Source organism: Balaenoptera musculus, chromosome 16 (assembly GCF_009873245.2).
Source record: "Balaenoptera musculus isolate JJ_BM4_2016_0621 chromosome 16, mBalMus1.pri.v3, whole genome shotgun sequence".
Lineage (NCBI taxonomy): Eukaryota > Metazoa > Chordata > Mammalia > Artiodactyla > Balaenopteridae > Balaenoptera > Balaenoptera musculus.
Window position 1 is genome coordinate 74,326,319 of NC_045800.1, and position 14,333 is coordinate 74,340,651.

Consider the following 14,333-nt stretch of genomic DNA (forward strand, 5'->3'; position numbering starts at 1 on the left):
CAGCCAGTCCCTTACACAACAATTCCCCTGTCCAAAGGGAGGCTGACGGGGTTGGAGAGGCTCAGTTGCTTAGTCCAGCCCTTTTTCACTCCTGGACCAATAGCTAAATCCAGTGGTCATCTCTCCTCTTTTTGCTTCACCCACTCCAAACTTCACCTGGGTTTATATTATGATTATGTCACAAGACAAACCTCTAAGAGAAGGTTAGGGCCCTAGAAGGAAAACTAAGAAGGGTAACCTATCTGCCCTTCTAAAAATAGGAACCATCCTGTATTAATAATTAAAGATTAGCAAAGGACAGATGCAGGTTTAATGCTGAAAAGTCCTTAATGAGAGATCATCTAGATAGGAATTTTCAAAACCGTTTTGTGGTGCTCAAGGCCTCCTTGGATGCTTGCTAGGGATCTGTGAGTTGTTTTGCAAAAAGACTTGGGCTTTTGGCACTTTTGTGAAATTACAAATCTTTAATAAATTATATATTTGTGCAGGGGCTCTTGTTCTGTTCACAGCCTCATTCTCCTCTTCAGTTCCCAAATTATGCTCTTGCCTTTCTTTCGCTATATCTCCAGTGTTGAAGCTGCGTGGCACAGTGGAAGGAGCATAGGCTTGAAGGCAAGAAAACCAGGCTCCATTCTCCAGGCTGCCATTCATTAGCCTGGTACTGTTAATTCTGCCCCTCAGTTTCCCTGTCTGTAAAATGGTGTGTGTGTTTGGGGGAGGGTATGTGAAGGATTAAGTGAGATCATTGTTTAGGAGAGTGCCTGCTATATGGTAAGAAATGCCTGCTATTATTATTACTGTTGGCCCAAGTGTCTGAGTCAGATCACTATACATTGCCACCTGGAAGTGGAAAATCAATGCCTAATTTGACACACCTCACAAAAGGAATGACATGAAAAGGAAGGAGAAAAATATTACAACATCCACCCCTAACCTTATACTTAGTACTTCATTAACATTGTTATTATTATTTTTGGAGTCTCCCAACCATTTCTGCAGAATTTTTTTTTTAATTCATGGATCATAGGATTCAAACTGGTATAATTCTTGCTTCATTATAATTTGCCATATGTGAGCATGTTGTCTATATTTAGCCTATGAATATAAAAACTTTACCATGTTGCCAAAGTGCCAGGATTTTAAAAAATTTGAATCTAGTCAGAAGTGTTTGGTTTGCAGAGGAATAAGCAGGCCCAGAAAATGTAAGATACTTGCCAAAATAGATTGCAGACTAGAATTTGGATTTTCTCATTCCTTAACAACTAGTTTATGGAAAACTTACATAAGACTCAAAGAGCCTCAACTTTAGGAAGATACCTAAGAAACACATTTAATTGTGATGCGAGTTTGAAACAGATGTAAATTTAAATGGAAATGAATCTGTCCTTAACCTGGATGGTATCAGCTCAGTCCCACATTTTCCCTCAAGGGTTGCCAGAAGAAGTAGCCTGAAGAACTAGGATCCAGTGCTCCTTTCTTAAGTCCAGGCCAGGTTTTTCTTTTCAAAATCTGGACTTAAAAAAAAAAGCAAGAAAGAAAAAGGAAAATGGGGTGGGGGAAAGCCCTTTATTGTTATCTGTCTGATTCCCTCACAGTCTTTTCCTAAGAATATCCCTTGGTTAGTCACGCTTCATGGTGCTGCATTTATTTTCTCATATGATGAAAGGTTAGGAAGAGCCTACATATTACAAAGATGATGTCTAAATAACCACCCCATTGAAAATCTAGCCTCCCTTTTTTAAAAAAGGGCTTTTTATTTTTATTGTAATGATTGATTTGGGTGAGGGTTTTAAAACTTATTGTTGGTTGTTTGCTTGCAAGTAATGAGCTTATTTTTCTAAAGAATCATCTTGATAAGGTAGCTGTCAACATGTTTTAGGAATCCAAAGGAAGCTTAGGAAGGATGCATTCTAAAAATAGCTTCATACACACTAGAAGATTGATTAACACCACAAACGTGTACACATACACACATTCCCTCTCTCTCTCTCTCTCTCTCTCTCTCTTGTCTCCCTCCCTCCCTCTCTCTCTCTCTCTTTCTCTCTCTCTCTCTCTCTCTCTCTCTCTCTCTAGGAATTGCTAAGCCAGCAATTTACTGTCATCAATAAACGTGACTGGTATGTCTTGCCTGGTGCCTTCTCCCACTGCCCTTCTCTCCCTCCTCTTAGTGCAGCACCTGATGCCCAGCTGCAACTCGGTATCCCCCAGGCTGGTCAGAGCTCTCTGGGTGACAGGGAATCATGCCATGCTTCCTTGCTAGCCCGTTTCTAAATTTGAGCTACAATTTAGTTGCTTGGATTCTGCCTTGTTTCTGAGTTCATTGCCACTTTGTGACACTTTTCCAGGACCCAGGCCCTTATTTTGCTCTCCTGTGCTACAGTCGTTATGCCTATAACCTGTAAGATGTCACAGCTTTCCAGGATGGAGACCCACTTTTATTCCTGTCAAAATCTCCTAAGAACTAGATTTTCACCACACACCTGGGATTTTGCTTCAATCCTCCCTAATATCAGTGACTAGCCTGTTGCCTGGATCACTGCAAATCACCTACTCCTGGACTTAGTGCTGATAATTCTGCCCTGCAATTCCTTGAGCATCAATTACGTATCAGACAGCAAAACTGGTGATTACCTCACTATAGGTAGTATACAGTGATGTGATTGAGAAGACTGACTCTGCAGGGGAGGTTCAAATTGTAGCTCCATGAATCATTACCTATATGAGAGCAAGACACTTAATACTTTAGTGCCTTAGTTTCCTTATCTATAAACCCAAGTTGGGGGGGGGAGGGTATTATTATTATCCTCAAAATCATTACTATCTCTCACATAGTTACAATCACATAAACAAATTTTAACACTATATTCTTTTAGAACCAGTTCTGGGCACACAGTAGGTGCTTAATAAATAGTTGCAGAATGAATAGATAATCCATTGTTGCAAAGCAGGCTTTATTTGTTTGCTTGTTTATTTATTGTGATCAAAGAAAATACAAATCCCAACCACAGTTAGTCTCAGCAAACTAAAGGAGGAGAATAGAAAATCAAAAGCAGATGATCATATCTCAAAAAATATTATTTTAGTTTCAGAATATCTTTTTGCTTTCAGCAGATCCTCATTTATAAAAGGATAAGTACTGGGGTCGTAACCTTAAGATACAAGCCCCACATTATATCTGATTTACTTCCTAAATTAAATTTAGAATAGATTGGTTTTAAAAAGACATTTACAAACTGTGACCCACTCATACTTCCTTGGTCTCCTATATTGGTTGTAGAAAGGGAGGGGATAAAGGAAAGAGGGAACAAGGACGAGTCAGGGATTACCAGCTGAAAGGCCAGGTGTGACTTTGAGGGGCATGGTGGATATTTATTGTGTTTTACCTGCCTAGCTTCCATTCTTCCTTCACCTGGCATTAGTACCTCTACTTTCTATTTGAGAATTCCCCTTCCCCTAATTCCTCATGTATTGGAAGAGGCCATCCAACCCTCCGGCTGCAGTGGAGGTCTAGGATCCAAATCTCAGGCCAACTGGCACATTCTGTTTCCCTAGCCCCAGTGATTAGTTCAAGCTTAGTCGCTTGACCCAAGTCAAGCCAATTAGATAATGGGTCCAGGGTTTGCGGGTAACTGTTGGAAACAGAGATTCATTTCTCACTGGAATGTCTTAGAATTTAGGACTAATTTAGATCTGTTGACAACCATTTTATCAAGACAGAAGGAAAGGCTGAATAAAAATGGAGCTAATGGAGGGTAAAGCAGAGCCTAGCAATGAAGATTGCAATATTCCTAACCAAATTATTCAAGCCTCTGGATCCAGCTTGTCTGAAGGATGTGCCACCTTGAACTTCTAAGTGAAATGAGCCAGTAAATTCCTGCTTTTGCTTAAGCAAGTTTGAGTTGTGTTTCTGTCACTTGAAAACTAAAAATTCTTGACTAATACAAGGAGTCATCACAGTCTTGAGATGCATAAACTTAAAGTTGATGTCTTTAGAAATGATTGGGCACAAAGGAATTGACTTGCATTAACCAATTTTAAAAGAGACTGATGTGGGGCTTCCCTGGTGGCGCAGTGGTTAAGAATCTGCCTGCCAATGCAGGGGACTTGGGTTTGAGCCCTGGTCCAGGAAGATCCCACATGCCGTGGAGCAACTAAGCCCGTGAACCACAACTACTGAGCCCACGCACCTAGAGACCATGCTGTGCAACAAGAGAAGCCACCGCAATGGGAAGCCCGTGCGCCACAACAAAGAGTAGCCCCCACTGGCTGCAACTAGAGAAAGCCCACGCGCAGCAACGAAGACCCAACACAGCCAAAAATAAATAAATTAATTAATTAATTATTTTAAAAAAGAGAGACTGATGTGTAATACAAAATATTGATTGTATAGACCTTGGCAAGTATCTAAAATATTCACATCTTCTAGTTAGGGCACTCATTTCCCAGAATTAGGTGAACTGAAAAGCCAAAATCAGCAAACAAAAGGTTGCCCCAAGATTGGGAATCAGAACAAAGATAGGTGGCTAATTTGGACCTATTTTATCTGGACCAACATGAAGTTTTATGATCCAAGTTGCTGCCCAAGAGAACATCTGAATTTGAACCTACTAGATTTAGGACATTTCTTCTTTGGGCAGCATTGGTTAATCCTCAGAATTGCTTTTTATGCGTCAGATTGACTACGCCTCTTCTGGTCATAAAACCTAATCAATTGTTTTGACTCTTTCCTTTCTCTGAACATTCAATTAGATTCCATTTCCTAAATTGCAGTCACATTCTCTTTCTGCCTTCACAAATCTATGTCCTGATCACCTTGGTTGATATTACTGTTTTCACACTTCCCAGAGGCATATTTGCAAGAAATTTCTTGGTTTGCACGCGCAGATGTCCAATTTCACCCACCAATGGTGATTTTTAGTATTGTGGTTTAGCTCACAGAGGGCGACATGGGGAAGGGCACCTCACTATCACCCCGAATACTGCCAAAAGGGGAATGCTAATTAGGATTGAGAGGTTGTTGTACTTTTGGATTGTCAACTTTCCAAGTGCCTGAGGCCTCATTTTTAAAAATTGAGGTAAGGTTCATAATAGTGAAATGTATAGATCCTGAGCATATAATTCAATGCATTTTGACAAATGTGTACACCCATATGGCCAACACCCAAACCATGAAATAGAACATTTTCATAACTCCAGGAAGTTCACAGGGGCTCACTTTAATATCCAAAGTTTCACAGAGTCCAAACAGTATTAGTTGTATTCTCAGTATTCATTGATTGAGAAAATACATATTGACAGAAAATTGTTAGTAATTCAGTCATGTTTTTACATAATTATTTGTTTTAGTAATCATAATCGTTTGGAAATATTTGAGTATTAAAAGAACTGTTCACATGCATTTGAGATCTTACTTTTTTCGTGTTATGGACTGAATGTTTGTGTCCCCTCAAATTCATATGTTGAAATTCCTAACCCCCAGTGTTATGGTATTAGGGGGTGGGACCTTCGGGAGGTATAGTTAGTTAATTAACGGAATTAATGTCCTTATAAAAAGAGACCCTAGAGAGCTTTCTCTGCTCTCCAGCAGACTGCAGCCTCGAAGAGGGCTCTCACCAGTACTTGATTATACTGGTACGGTGCCCTCGTCTCCTGCCTGCAGAACAGTGAGAAATGAGTTTCTGTCGTGCATAAGACACCCAGTCTATGGTACTTCGTTACAGCAGCTGGAACTGACTAAGACATTTAATGAACAGATATTTCTTAGTGTCTGTGAGGATTCAAATGCCTTCAGAAATAACCTTCCAACAACCTCCCCAGGGGTCTGCATCTTACAGATTAACAGCTTCTGCCTTAGCTCTTCCAAAATGTGTATGATCAGGAGCATTTGGTGGAAAGGCACATGACAAAATACAAAAAGATTCCTAGTATCATCATGACCACTGGTATTTCACAGTGGGGTAAAAATCAAGAGCATGAATGCTAAGATCCATCTCTGCTACTTATTAATTATGTAAATATTGGCAAGAAATTAATCCTTTTACAATCTCACTTTCTTCTGTTAAACTGGAATGATGACTTACCTTATAGAGTTTTTGTGGGGGTTTTTTTGTTTTTTTTAATTATTTATTTATTTATTTATTTATTTATGGCTGTGTTGGGTCTTCGTTTCTGTGCAAGGTCTTTCTCTAGTTGCGGCAAGCGGAGGCCACTCTTCATCGCGGTGCGCAGGCCTCTCACTATCGCGGCCTCTCTTGTTGCGGAGCACAGACTCCAGACGCGCAGGCTCAGTAGTTGTGGCTCATGGGCCTAGTTGCTCCGCGGCATGTGGGATCCTCCCAGACCAGGGCTCGAACCCGTGTCCCCTGCATTGGCAGCTGGATTCTCAACCACTGCGCCACCAGGGAAGCCCCACATTATAGAGTTTTTATGAGGATCAGATAATGTGTGAAAATCTTGAAAACTCTAGTTTTTATTCTTTTATTGCTACTCATTAATAAATATAGTATTTGAAAGGATATATTTTATTGAAGTATTCCATACATGATTCTTTTACCTGGCAAATCACATGCTGACTTATATGAGTAGAGTCCCTTAGCACAGTGCAAAAGGTTCCTTCTTTTTTTTTTTTTTTTTAAATTATTATTTATTTATTTATTTATTTTTGGCTGTGTTGGGTCTTTGTTTCTGTGCGAGGGCTTTCTCCAGTTGCAGCAATCGGGGTCCACTCTTCATCGCGGTGCGCGGGCCTCTCACTAGCGTGGCCTCTCTTGTTGCGGAGCACAGGCTCCAGACGCACAGGCTCAGTAGTTGTGGCTCACGGGCCTAGTTGCTCCGCGGCATGTGGGATCTTCCCAGACCAGGGCTCGAACCCGTGTCCCCTGCATCGCCAGGCAGATTCTCAACCACTGCGCCACCAAGGAAGCCCAAAAGTTTCTTTCTTTTTGAGAAAGGTTAATGGAGTTTAAACTCAATCAAAAAATCTCAGCTTGATCACATGAGACTTTAAGAATCTCAGAGAAATAATCTTAGAACTGGACTCTATATTCCATGGATATGAATCTGAAATTTACAAATAAGGGAAAAAAAGACTAAAATGTAAGTGATTTACTCAGGTCAACACAAAGCATTGTAGTAGGATCAGGGCTCAAATTCCATTCTCCCAACTTCAGTGCTTTTTACTGCCACTTGTTAATAAACTATTTAAGGGCATATGTTTTACTAAAGCATTTATCACTGTATCACCAAACACACTAAAAGTTCCCAGGATCCTCTTTGATATATGGGATCATATTCCTACTTAAGAAAATATATGTGTATAAAATTGACTTTCTACTCTCCTGGTAGTTTTGTCTCAGGAGTAATTTAGTTCCCAAGAGGCTAAAACATGCGTTCTCCCTGCATCTCTATAATTCACTTGCAGGATGGAGTTTCTCCAGGGTTGATTGGGCACCTAAGAGCATTAACAGTGCATCCCAACTTCATAAGCTTTGCCATCACCATTCTCTACCTATGAATGAACCTTTTAGAATCACAGCTGTGCTCCACTTCTGATGTCCAGAGGTTTAGTAACCACCTAACACACCATGGAGTCCACAGGGGAAATATTAAACGGAATGATTTCATAGTAATCAGAGCTGATCGCAGTTGAAGCAACATGCCTACTTAAGTCGTAAACCATGCCTTCATTGGTACCCTAGGGAGCAAGAAATTTGGCTTTCTCAATCTTCAGATCCACAAAGGTAGAAATGAGAGGGGACATAAACAGAAGCCAACTTTATATTTTCTAGTATTTGATTCAACTTTGGTCCCAAGGCTTGAAGAGCAGGCAGCAGAGTTGGTAATTAAACTACAATGGAAATGAATAGTGCTGCCAAGTTGGCCCCATTGTCGTTTGATGCTGGGCAATACTTGTAAAGTCCTGGTGTCTCCTGGTGAGGCAAATGTACTTTACATTAACCCTGGAAAGCTAAACAGTATTGCTAGTAACTCGGAAGAGATTATGTTGAACAAACTCTACTACCAGAAGTATAATCAGTAGCTGCAGTCTCAGTGTCACTCACAGTCATTCTATTTGGAACTGCTTAAGATGATTAATGATGAAACTTATCAGACCCATTCATACAGTATATTTTCACCCGTGCTCTCTATATGGCTACAAATTACATCTATTGAAACCTACAAATTACAAATGTAATTAAGCCCTAGGTGAGAGATTAAATTCCAACTCACATACCCTCTAAGCGAATTCTATCTAATAAAAGTAGCTTACATTTGTTGAGCACCTATATGCCAGACAATAAAAAATTGTATCCTGTGTAGCTCATTATTCATGAGAACTCTGCACAGTTGGTCTTATCAGTAGCATAAACCTGAGGAAACTGAGGCTCAGGAAGGCCAAGTAAAGTTGCACCCAGTTACTAAGGTGGCAAATGGTAGACCAAGGATAGAACCCAGATGTGGCTGATCCCAAACTCCACCTTCTTTCAACCATGGGCAATAGCATTTGGGCATAGGTATTATACAATTCACTCATCTTTCAAAGCCCATCTCAAGTTCCACCATTTCCATGGAGGCTTCTTCGAGTATTTCCTTAAAAAAAAAAAAAACACACACAGGCCTCAGTCAGAGTCGAACAGACCTGGTTTGAGTACCCCAGCTCTACCATTTGTTGACCATTTGGCCCTGGATGATTCATTTAACCTCTCTAAACATTACTTTCCTTATTGTAAAATGGGGGTAATAATACTACATCATGAGACTTTCCAGAGGATAAAAGGAGATGCCTGAGAAGCATGCATGTAGTGTCTGGTACATGCTAGTGGCTAATGTTTTTTGAGGATTTTCTCTTTGCCAGACACTGTGGTAAGAGATTTCCACTCATTATTTCACTTAGTTCTCACAGCCACCCTATGATGTAGTTACTAACGCCATCCCCATTTTGTAGATGAGGCAGTGAGGCTTCACAACATTGGATGTTGGGCCAATGTCACACCACCGGTAAGTGGCAGAGCGAGTGGGCAGTCTGACTCCAAAACCCACACTCCTCACTGCTATTAGGGAGTTCTTCAGAACTATGAGAGAGAGAGATGAGATCAATTTAGGTGGTCATGACCAGCATTTTTTAATGAAATATAAGAGAATGCATAAAATAGATTAGAATAGAAATATCAGTATATCCCACACAGTAAAGGTAAATATTCTGTGAAAATTTTGTTTAAGCTGTGTGTGCATGTGTACTGGGTATTGCTGTAGAGTATATTTTTTTACTGTAGGTTACGAAAAATTTTACATACACTGCATTATACTCTTTCTAAATTACAGGTACTCAGTAAATGATCATTCTCTTCCTTTCCAAGTAATATGTCACATTGTTTTATCCTTAAGGGCAAGGATAATGTTACTGTTGCTGTCGCTGTTGTTTTTAGTTTCACCTGGTCACATACAGTTTGATAACTACTTATTGATCCGTGCTAATATTCAATGACAGTGACTTAACTTGAGCTGTTTCATTATTTGTTCACTTATTCAACAACTATTTATTAAGTGCTTACTATGTTCCAGGTATTATACTAGGGACAGAGGGTTCAATGGTGAGCAAAAGACACAGTTCCTGCCCTTTAAGAGTTTACAACCCCATGGGGAGACCAGACATCAAACACACAATAACAACTAAAGCAGTAAGTTCTCCATCAGCATATGTGAGGGGTCCTGTAGTATTGGGTTGGCCAAATTCATTTGGTTTTAGGTAAAAATGAAAGACATTTGTCATTTTCACAAAGAATTTTATTGAACAACGTATTCACTAGCCAAATGAACGTTTTGACCAACCCAATATACTATAACCTAGTTTTTAGGGTAAAAGTAAAAAGACACTACAGCCAAATGTACCAAAAACAAACAAACAAACAAACAAAACAGTTGAATTAGTTCAGGACTAACACAGAAAGCTTCATAGAGAAAAAAAAAAAAAATTTAAACTTCATAAAGTTTATAACAACTTTAAACTCAAACTTTGTTTAATCCTATGCAGAGATCACTGAAGAAAAATTATCTTACTTGGTTGTATATTAAGCAGCGCAAGGAAACCCCAAAATCAAAACTGAGCCACGTCCAGTTAAGCTAAGGAAGACAGTTTAATCTTTATCAATGGGTTGCAATATTACTGTCCCTCTTTTTCCCTTATATACAAATATCTCCACTTGCTTTTTTTTTTTCTAGGATGGAATGGTGTATGATGAGGGTTTTCAAGTACTAGTGAGATTGAAGTATTTTCCTACATAATGTACCACAAACAGATTTAGAAATGTCGGTTTTAGATGCTATGATGCATATTCAAATTTTCCTTGCAACGGATTAGAAAGTAGCATGACTAAGTTGAAGAGCCAGTGAGCTAAAATACCTCCTGTATGTTTCATAAACTGAAATATTAATAAAGTGGAAAATCAAAATAAGAGAAATTTAGGGATTCTCATGTCCCCTTATTACAGGCTTCTTTCTGTGGGTCCAATTTCAGACAAAGAAAAGAGTTATAATGGAAAAGAACACAGCGGAGTAAACAAGAATGAAAAAAGGAACAGAAAAAAACAATAAAAGCAAAACTGAAGCGTCAGCATCAAAATACCCCATCTCCATAAAACAATGCTTATTATAGTCTTGCCTCTTAGTAGAATCTCCAGCTGAGCTACTGGGCTGCTCTATCAAAAATTGGCAACCTTTGTATACTGCAGTGCATCATTCACTGTTTATTGCCAATTGGAAAGAAATCTTCAGTTACATTTAAAATATTCTAGTTTGAGGTGACTTTTCCATGACATCTGAGAGCTGAATTTTTCAGAACTACAGGGTCTCTGCTTCTCACCAGTTTTTTTGGACCCTGTCAGGGCTGTGAATGCCTTGTCCCTACGAGTCAGCTGGTGAGCTAGAGGAAAAGTCTTTCTGCTCCACACTGAGAGGGTCCATAATGGAGTAAGGCTAGAGCAGTCCTGGCATGGCAGAGTGTAGTTTTCTTGGACTTCGAATGTGGAAAACAACAGTGCAAAGAGAATGGTAAACTCCATTGGAGGCTGAAGGACAACCCTGCCTTAATCAGGTTTCTTTATGGTGCTGGTGACAATACCCTAACACAAACATGTAAGAAACAAAGTAAACTTGATTGTCTCACATTACCCAAAAGTCAAAATCAGAATACCTGGATCAGATGTTCAAATGTTATTTTTTTGGGCTCTCTCCACCTTTGGGTCGGTTGTCCCCTATGTTGCTTTATTCTTGGGCAGGCGCTTCCCAGTGATGGTGAAATTGACTATAAGCAGCACTAAACTGACCTCAGAACTTCATCCAGAGGAATTCACCTCTTTCTTAGTAATTCTAGCAGCAGTTTTGAGACTAAATCTGAGCCACGCGCCAGCAGTGGGTATGGAAAATTCTCTAAAGGAAAACAGATTCTGTTACCAGAAGCAGGGGAGATTAAATTGGGGCTGTAAAAACCACCAAAACCACTTATCTGCTATGCCCCTTGGATGATCCTTTTGATCATCAACTAAAAGCAGAAATTTCACAATCAGAGATAGCCTTTATTCTCCCTTTTGTACGTTGACTCGTAATCTATGATTTTTCCTCAGGAAAATGTCAAAGACACTGTGATATACTAGGGTACCTGAGGGCCGTGCCATTTTGTAACTTGGACAGAATACCAGTAGAATTGACAAGTTCTTCCTGTGAGTTTGCTGACACAGGGTACTTTAACACCCGTGGTAAATCAAGCAGCAGGCTTCCATAGCTCCAAGGTAAAAGCAAGGATGTGTCAGCCAATTTCCTGACAGGAATTGATAGCTTTGGGTAGGGACCTCCTGCTCTTTTTTATTGTGGAAATGCCTTCATATTTCTGACCTCTTTCACGTTTCTTCCCATTTTGCTGATCACACGGGAACCATCATTATTTAGATTAGTGATTCCCAATTGTTTTAAAAATGAGAACTCCTTTCGAACATAAGAGTTTATAAATGTCTCATGATAGCAGTTGAATGTCTTGCCTATATTGATATATTGACTAAAAATACATAATATCATATAAATTTAGTAAAATTAATATTTTTAAAACAATTTGTATCACATTGATTACAACACATGTGAAAATGAATAGTATATGCATGTGCAAGATATAATATTTATTCAATCTACATAGGGATGTATAGACTTCTTATAATAATTCCATAAACCCTTTCTTTAATAAGGTCAAGAAATTGGGGACAGATGACTTAGAATGATTCTTTTTATAGCTCTGCTGTTTGTCTTAACTGTAAAGGCCCAGGCCTCCAAATGTAAGATCAGAGTCCCACATTCAGCATCCTCTAACCCTCTGTTTACATTTCCTTTAAACAACTAGCTCAAACTCTAATTTCAATTGGGAGAGAACTAACTAGCTGCCAAGGGAATCTACACTGACCATCACTACCAAGATAATGAGTTACAACCAATTCTAGACGATGAAAATGAAAGTGACCGACTCAACATGTACTCCACGTTGAAGGCATCTGCCAAAAAGAAAAATAGGACACGTTGATTTAAGACCTGTCTTGCAAAGAATAATGATGAATCTCATCAGAGGCATAGCATTTTACTTTCAATCAGGATTCAAAGCTAGTACAGAAACATTTATACCAAAAGGTAAATTTGTTCAAAAGGTAGAAATTTAATATAAAGGTCATTTTGGAGGTTGTATACTCGACAGAGGAGCCAACAACTGCATTTGGAGTTCCTTACATGCGCTCTGTGTACCATTCATCACTGTCACGCTCTGATGAGCTCCTAATCTTCCTCCTAAACCCCAGCCTCACAGAGGAGACCCAGAGGAGAGGAGTGAACTACTCAGAGGGAACGCACTCAAGATTATAACTCCGGGCCACAGAATTTCCTCTGATCTTTCAGGAGGAAAACAGTAAATAGAATTAATTAATGAATTAATTAAAATTTTGAATTGCCTCCCCAAATGTCAATCATTTATAGTTGGGAAGTTCTAGTGCTAATTTGTAGACAACTGTCCAACGTTTGGTCACTAGTATGCTAATGCAGATCTGGGTCCATGTTACATTCAGCTAAAAAATCGTGTAAAAAGGAAAAAAAATTTAAAAGATGGCATTAAATTATATTTCTTATGTACAAACCAGTGTCATTGTGTTTAAATGATTGCTTTATTCTCAGTATAACTTCATCCATTGGGGATGCTGATCCCTGAACTTGTGATGGTCAAGAACAGGGGCTTTGGAAGGAGACTAAGGCCAAGAAATCCTAGTTCTGCCATTAACCAGCTATGTAACCTTGGGCAAGTCACTCTCTTGCCCCTTAAACTACAGTTTCCTTGTATTTACAGTGCTACTACAAATCTGTAAAATATTAGACTTATTATGACATAATTAGTGTAAAAACATTAGCAAAATAAGTGGAACATGTTAACTACTAATAAATGTTGGCTCTTATTACAGATTGTGTTAGGCACAAGATATCTTAGAAGTAATTTCATATTCCTGGTCCCACCCCAGCTAATAAGAGAACTTTGTCTTTATCTGCTCAGATTCTTCCCTTGCCCTTGCCTTAAGCTCTAAGAGAATTTCGCCAAAGTAGTTCCTAACCTTTTTGTAAGTATAAGCAGAACCACATTAAACAAAAGATAGAATTTAAAAAAAAAAAACAACAGGCTGAGTAAACCTGCAGAATGAAGAGCTGAAGGGGTGGGGTAGGGGATGAAAGTCCATGTGTTACCTGAGAAAAGCATTTTGGGGGGGTCTCTGCAATATATTTGGAGTCTGAGACACTGAGAAGGAAGCAAAGGGAGTTTTGAAAGATATTTTACTGTGGATTATAAATTGAATCTACTTTCATGATCTTTAAGAGATGGAAGTAACAATTAGCTTCCTGTTGTAATTTGGTTTTTGGACTATGAATTTTTTTAAAGATTTTTTTTTCATGTGGACCATTTTTAAAGTCTTTATTGAATTTGTTACAATATTGCTTCCGTTTTATGTTTTGGTTTTTTGGGCACAAGGCATGTGGGATCCTAGCTCCCTGACTAGGGATTGAACCCGCACCCCATGCATTGGAAGGCAAAGTCTTAACCACTGGACCACAAGGGAAGTCCCTGAACCATGCTTTTTAATGAAGCATCATGTGGACATTAGGCCATGTGGAGCCACAGTTTGTACTTCATGCCGTCACATTTCCTGAATTATCAAGTGGTACTTCTCTAACAGTGCTGTGACACGTTTACCCTGACATGATTGCTCCTCCTCACAGCTTCTAATGTGTTAGGGGAACTACACCTTAAACTTAAAGAAGTGAGC

General features: G+C 39.2%; 1 long non-coding RNA gene across 1 annotated transcript in view; it reads left to right on the top strand.

Annotated features, from left to right (window-relative positions):
* Positions 1 to 14,333, top strand: part of LOC118882442 — a 418,725-nt gene that overhangs the window by 167,095 nt on the left and 237,297 nt on the right. The gene's annotated exons all lie outside the window — the stretch shown is intronic.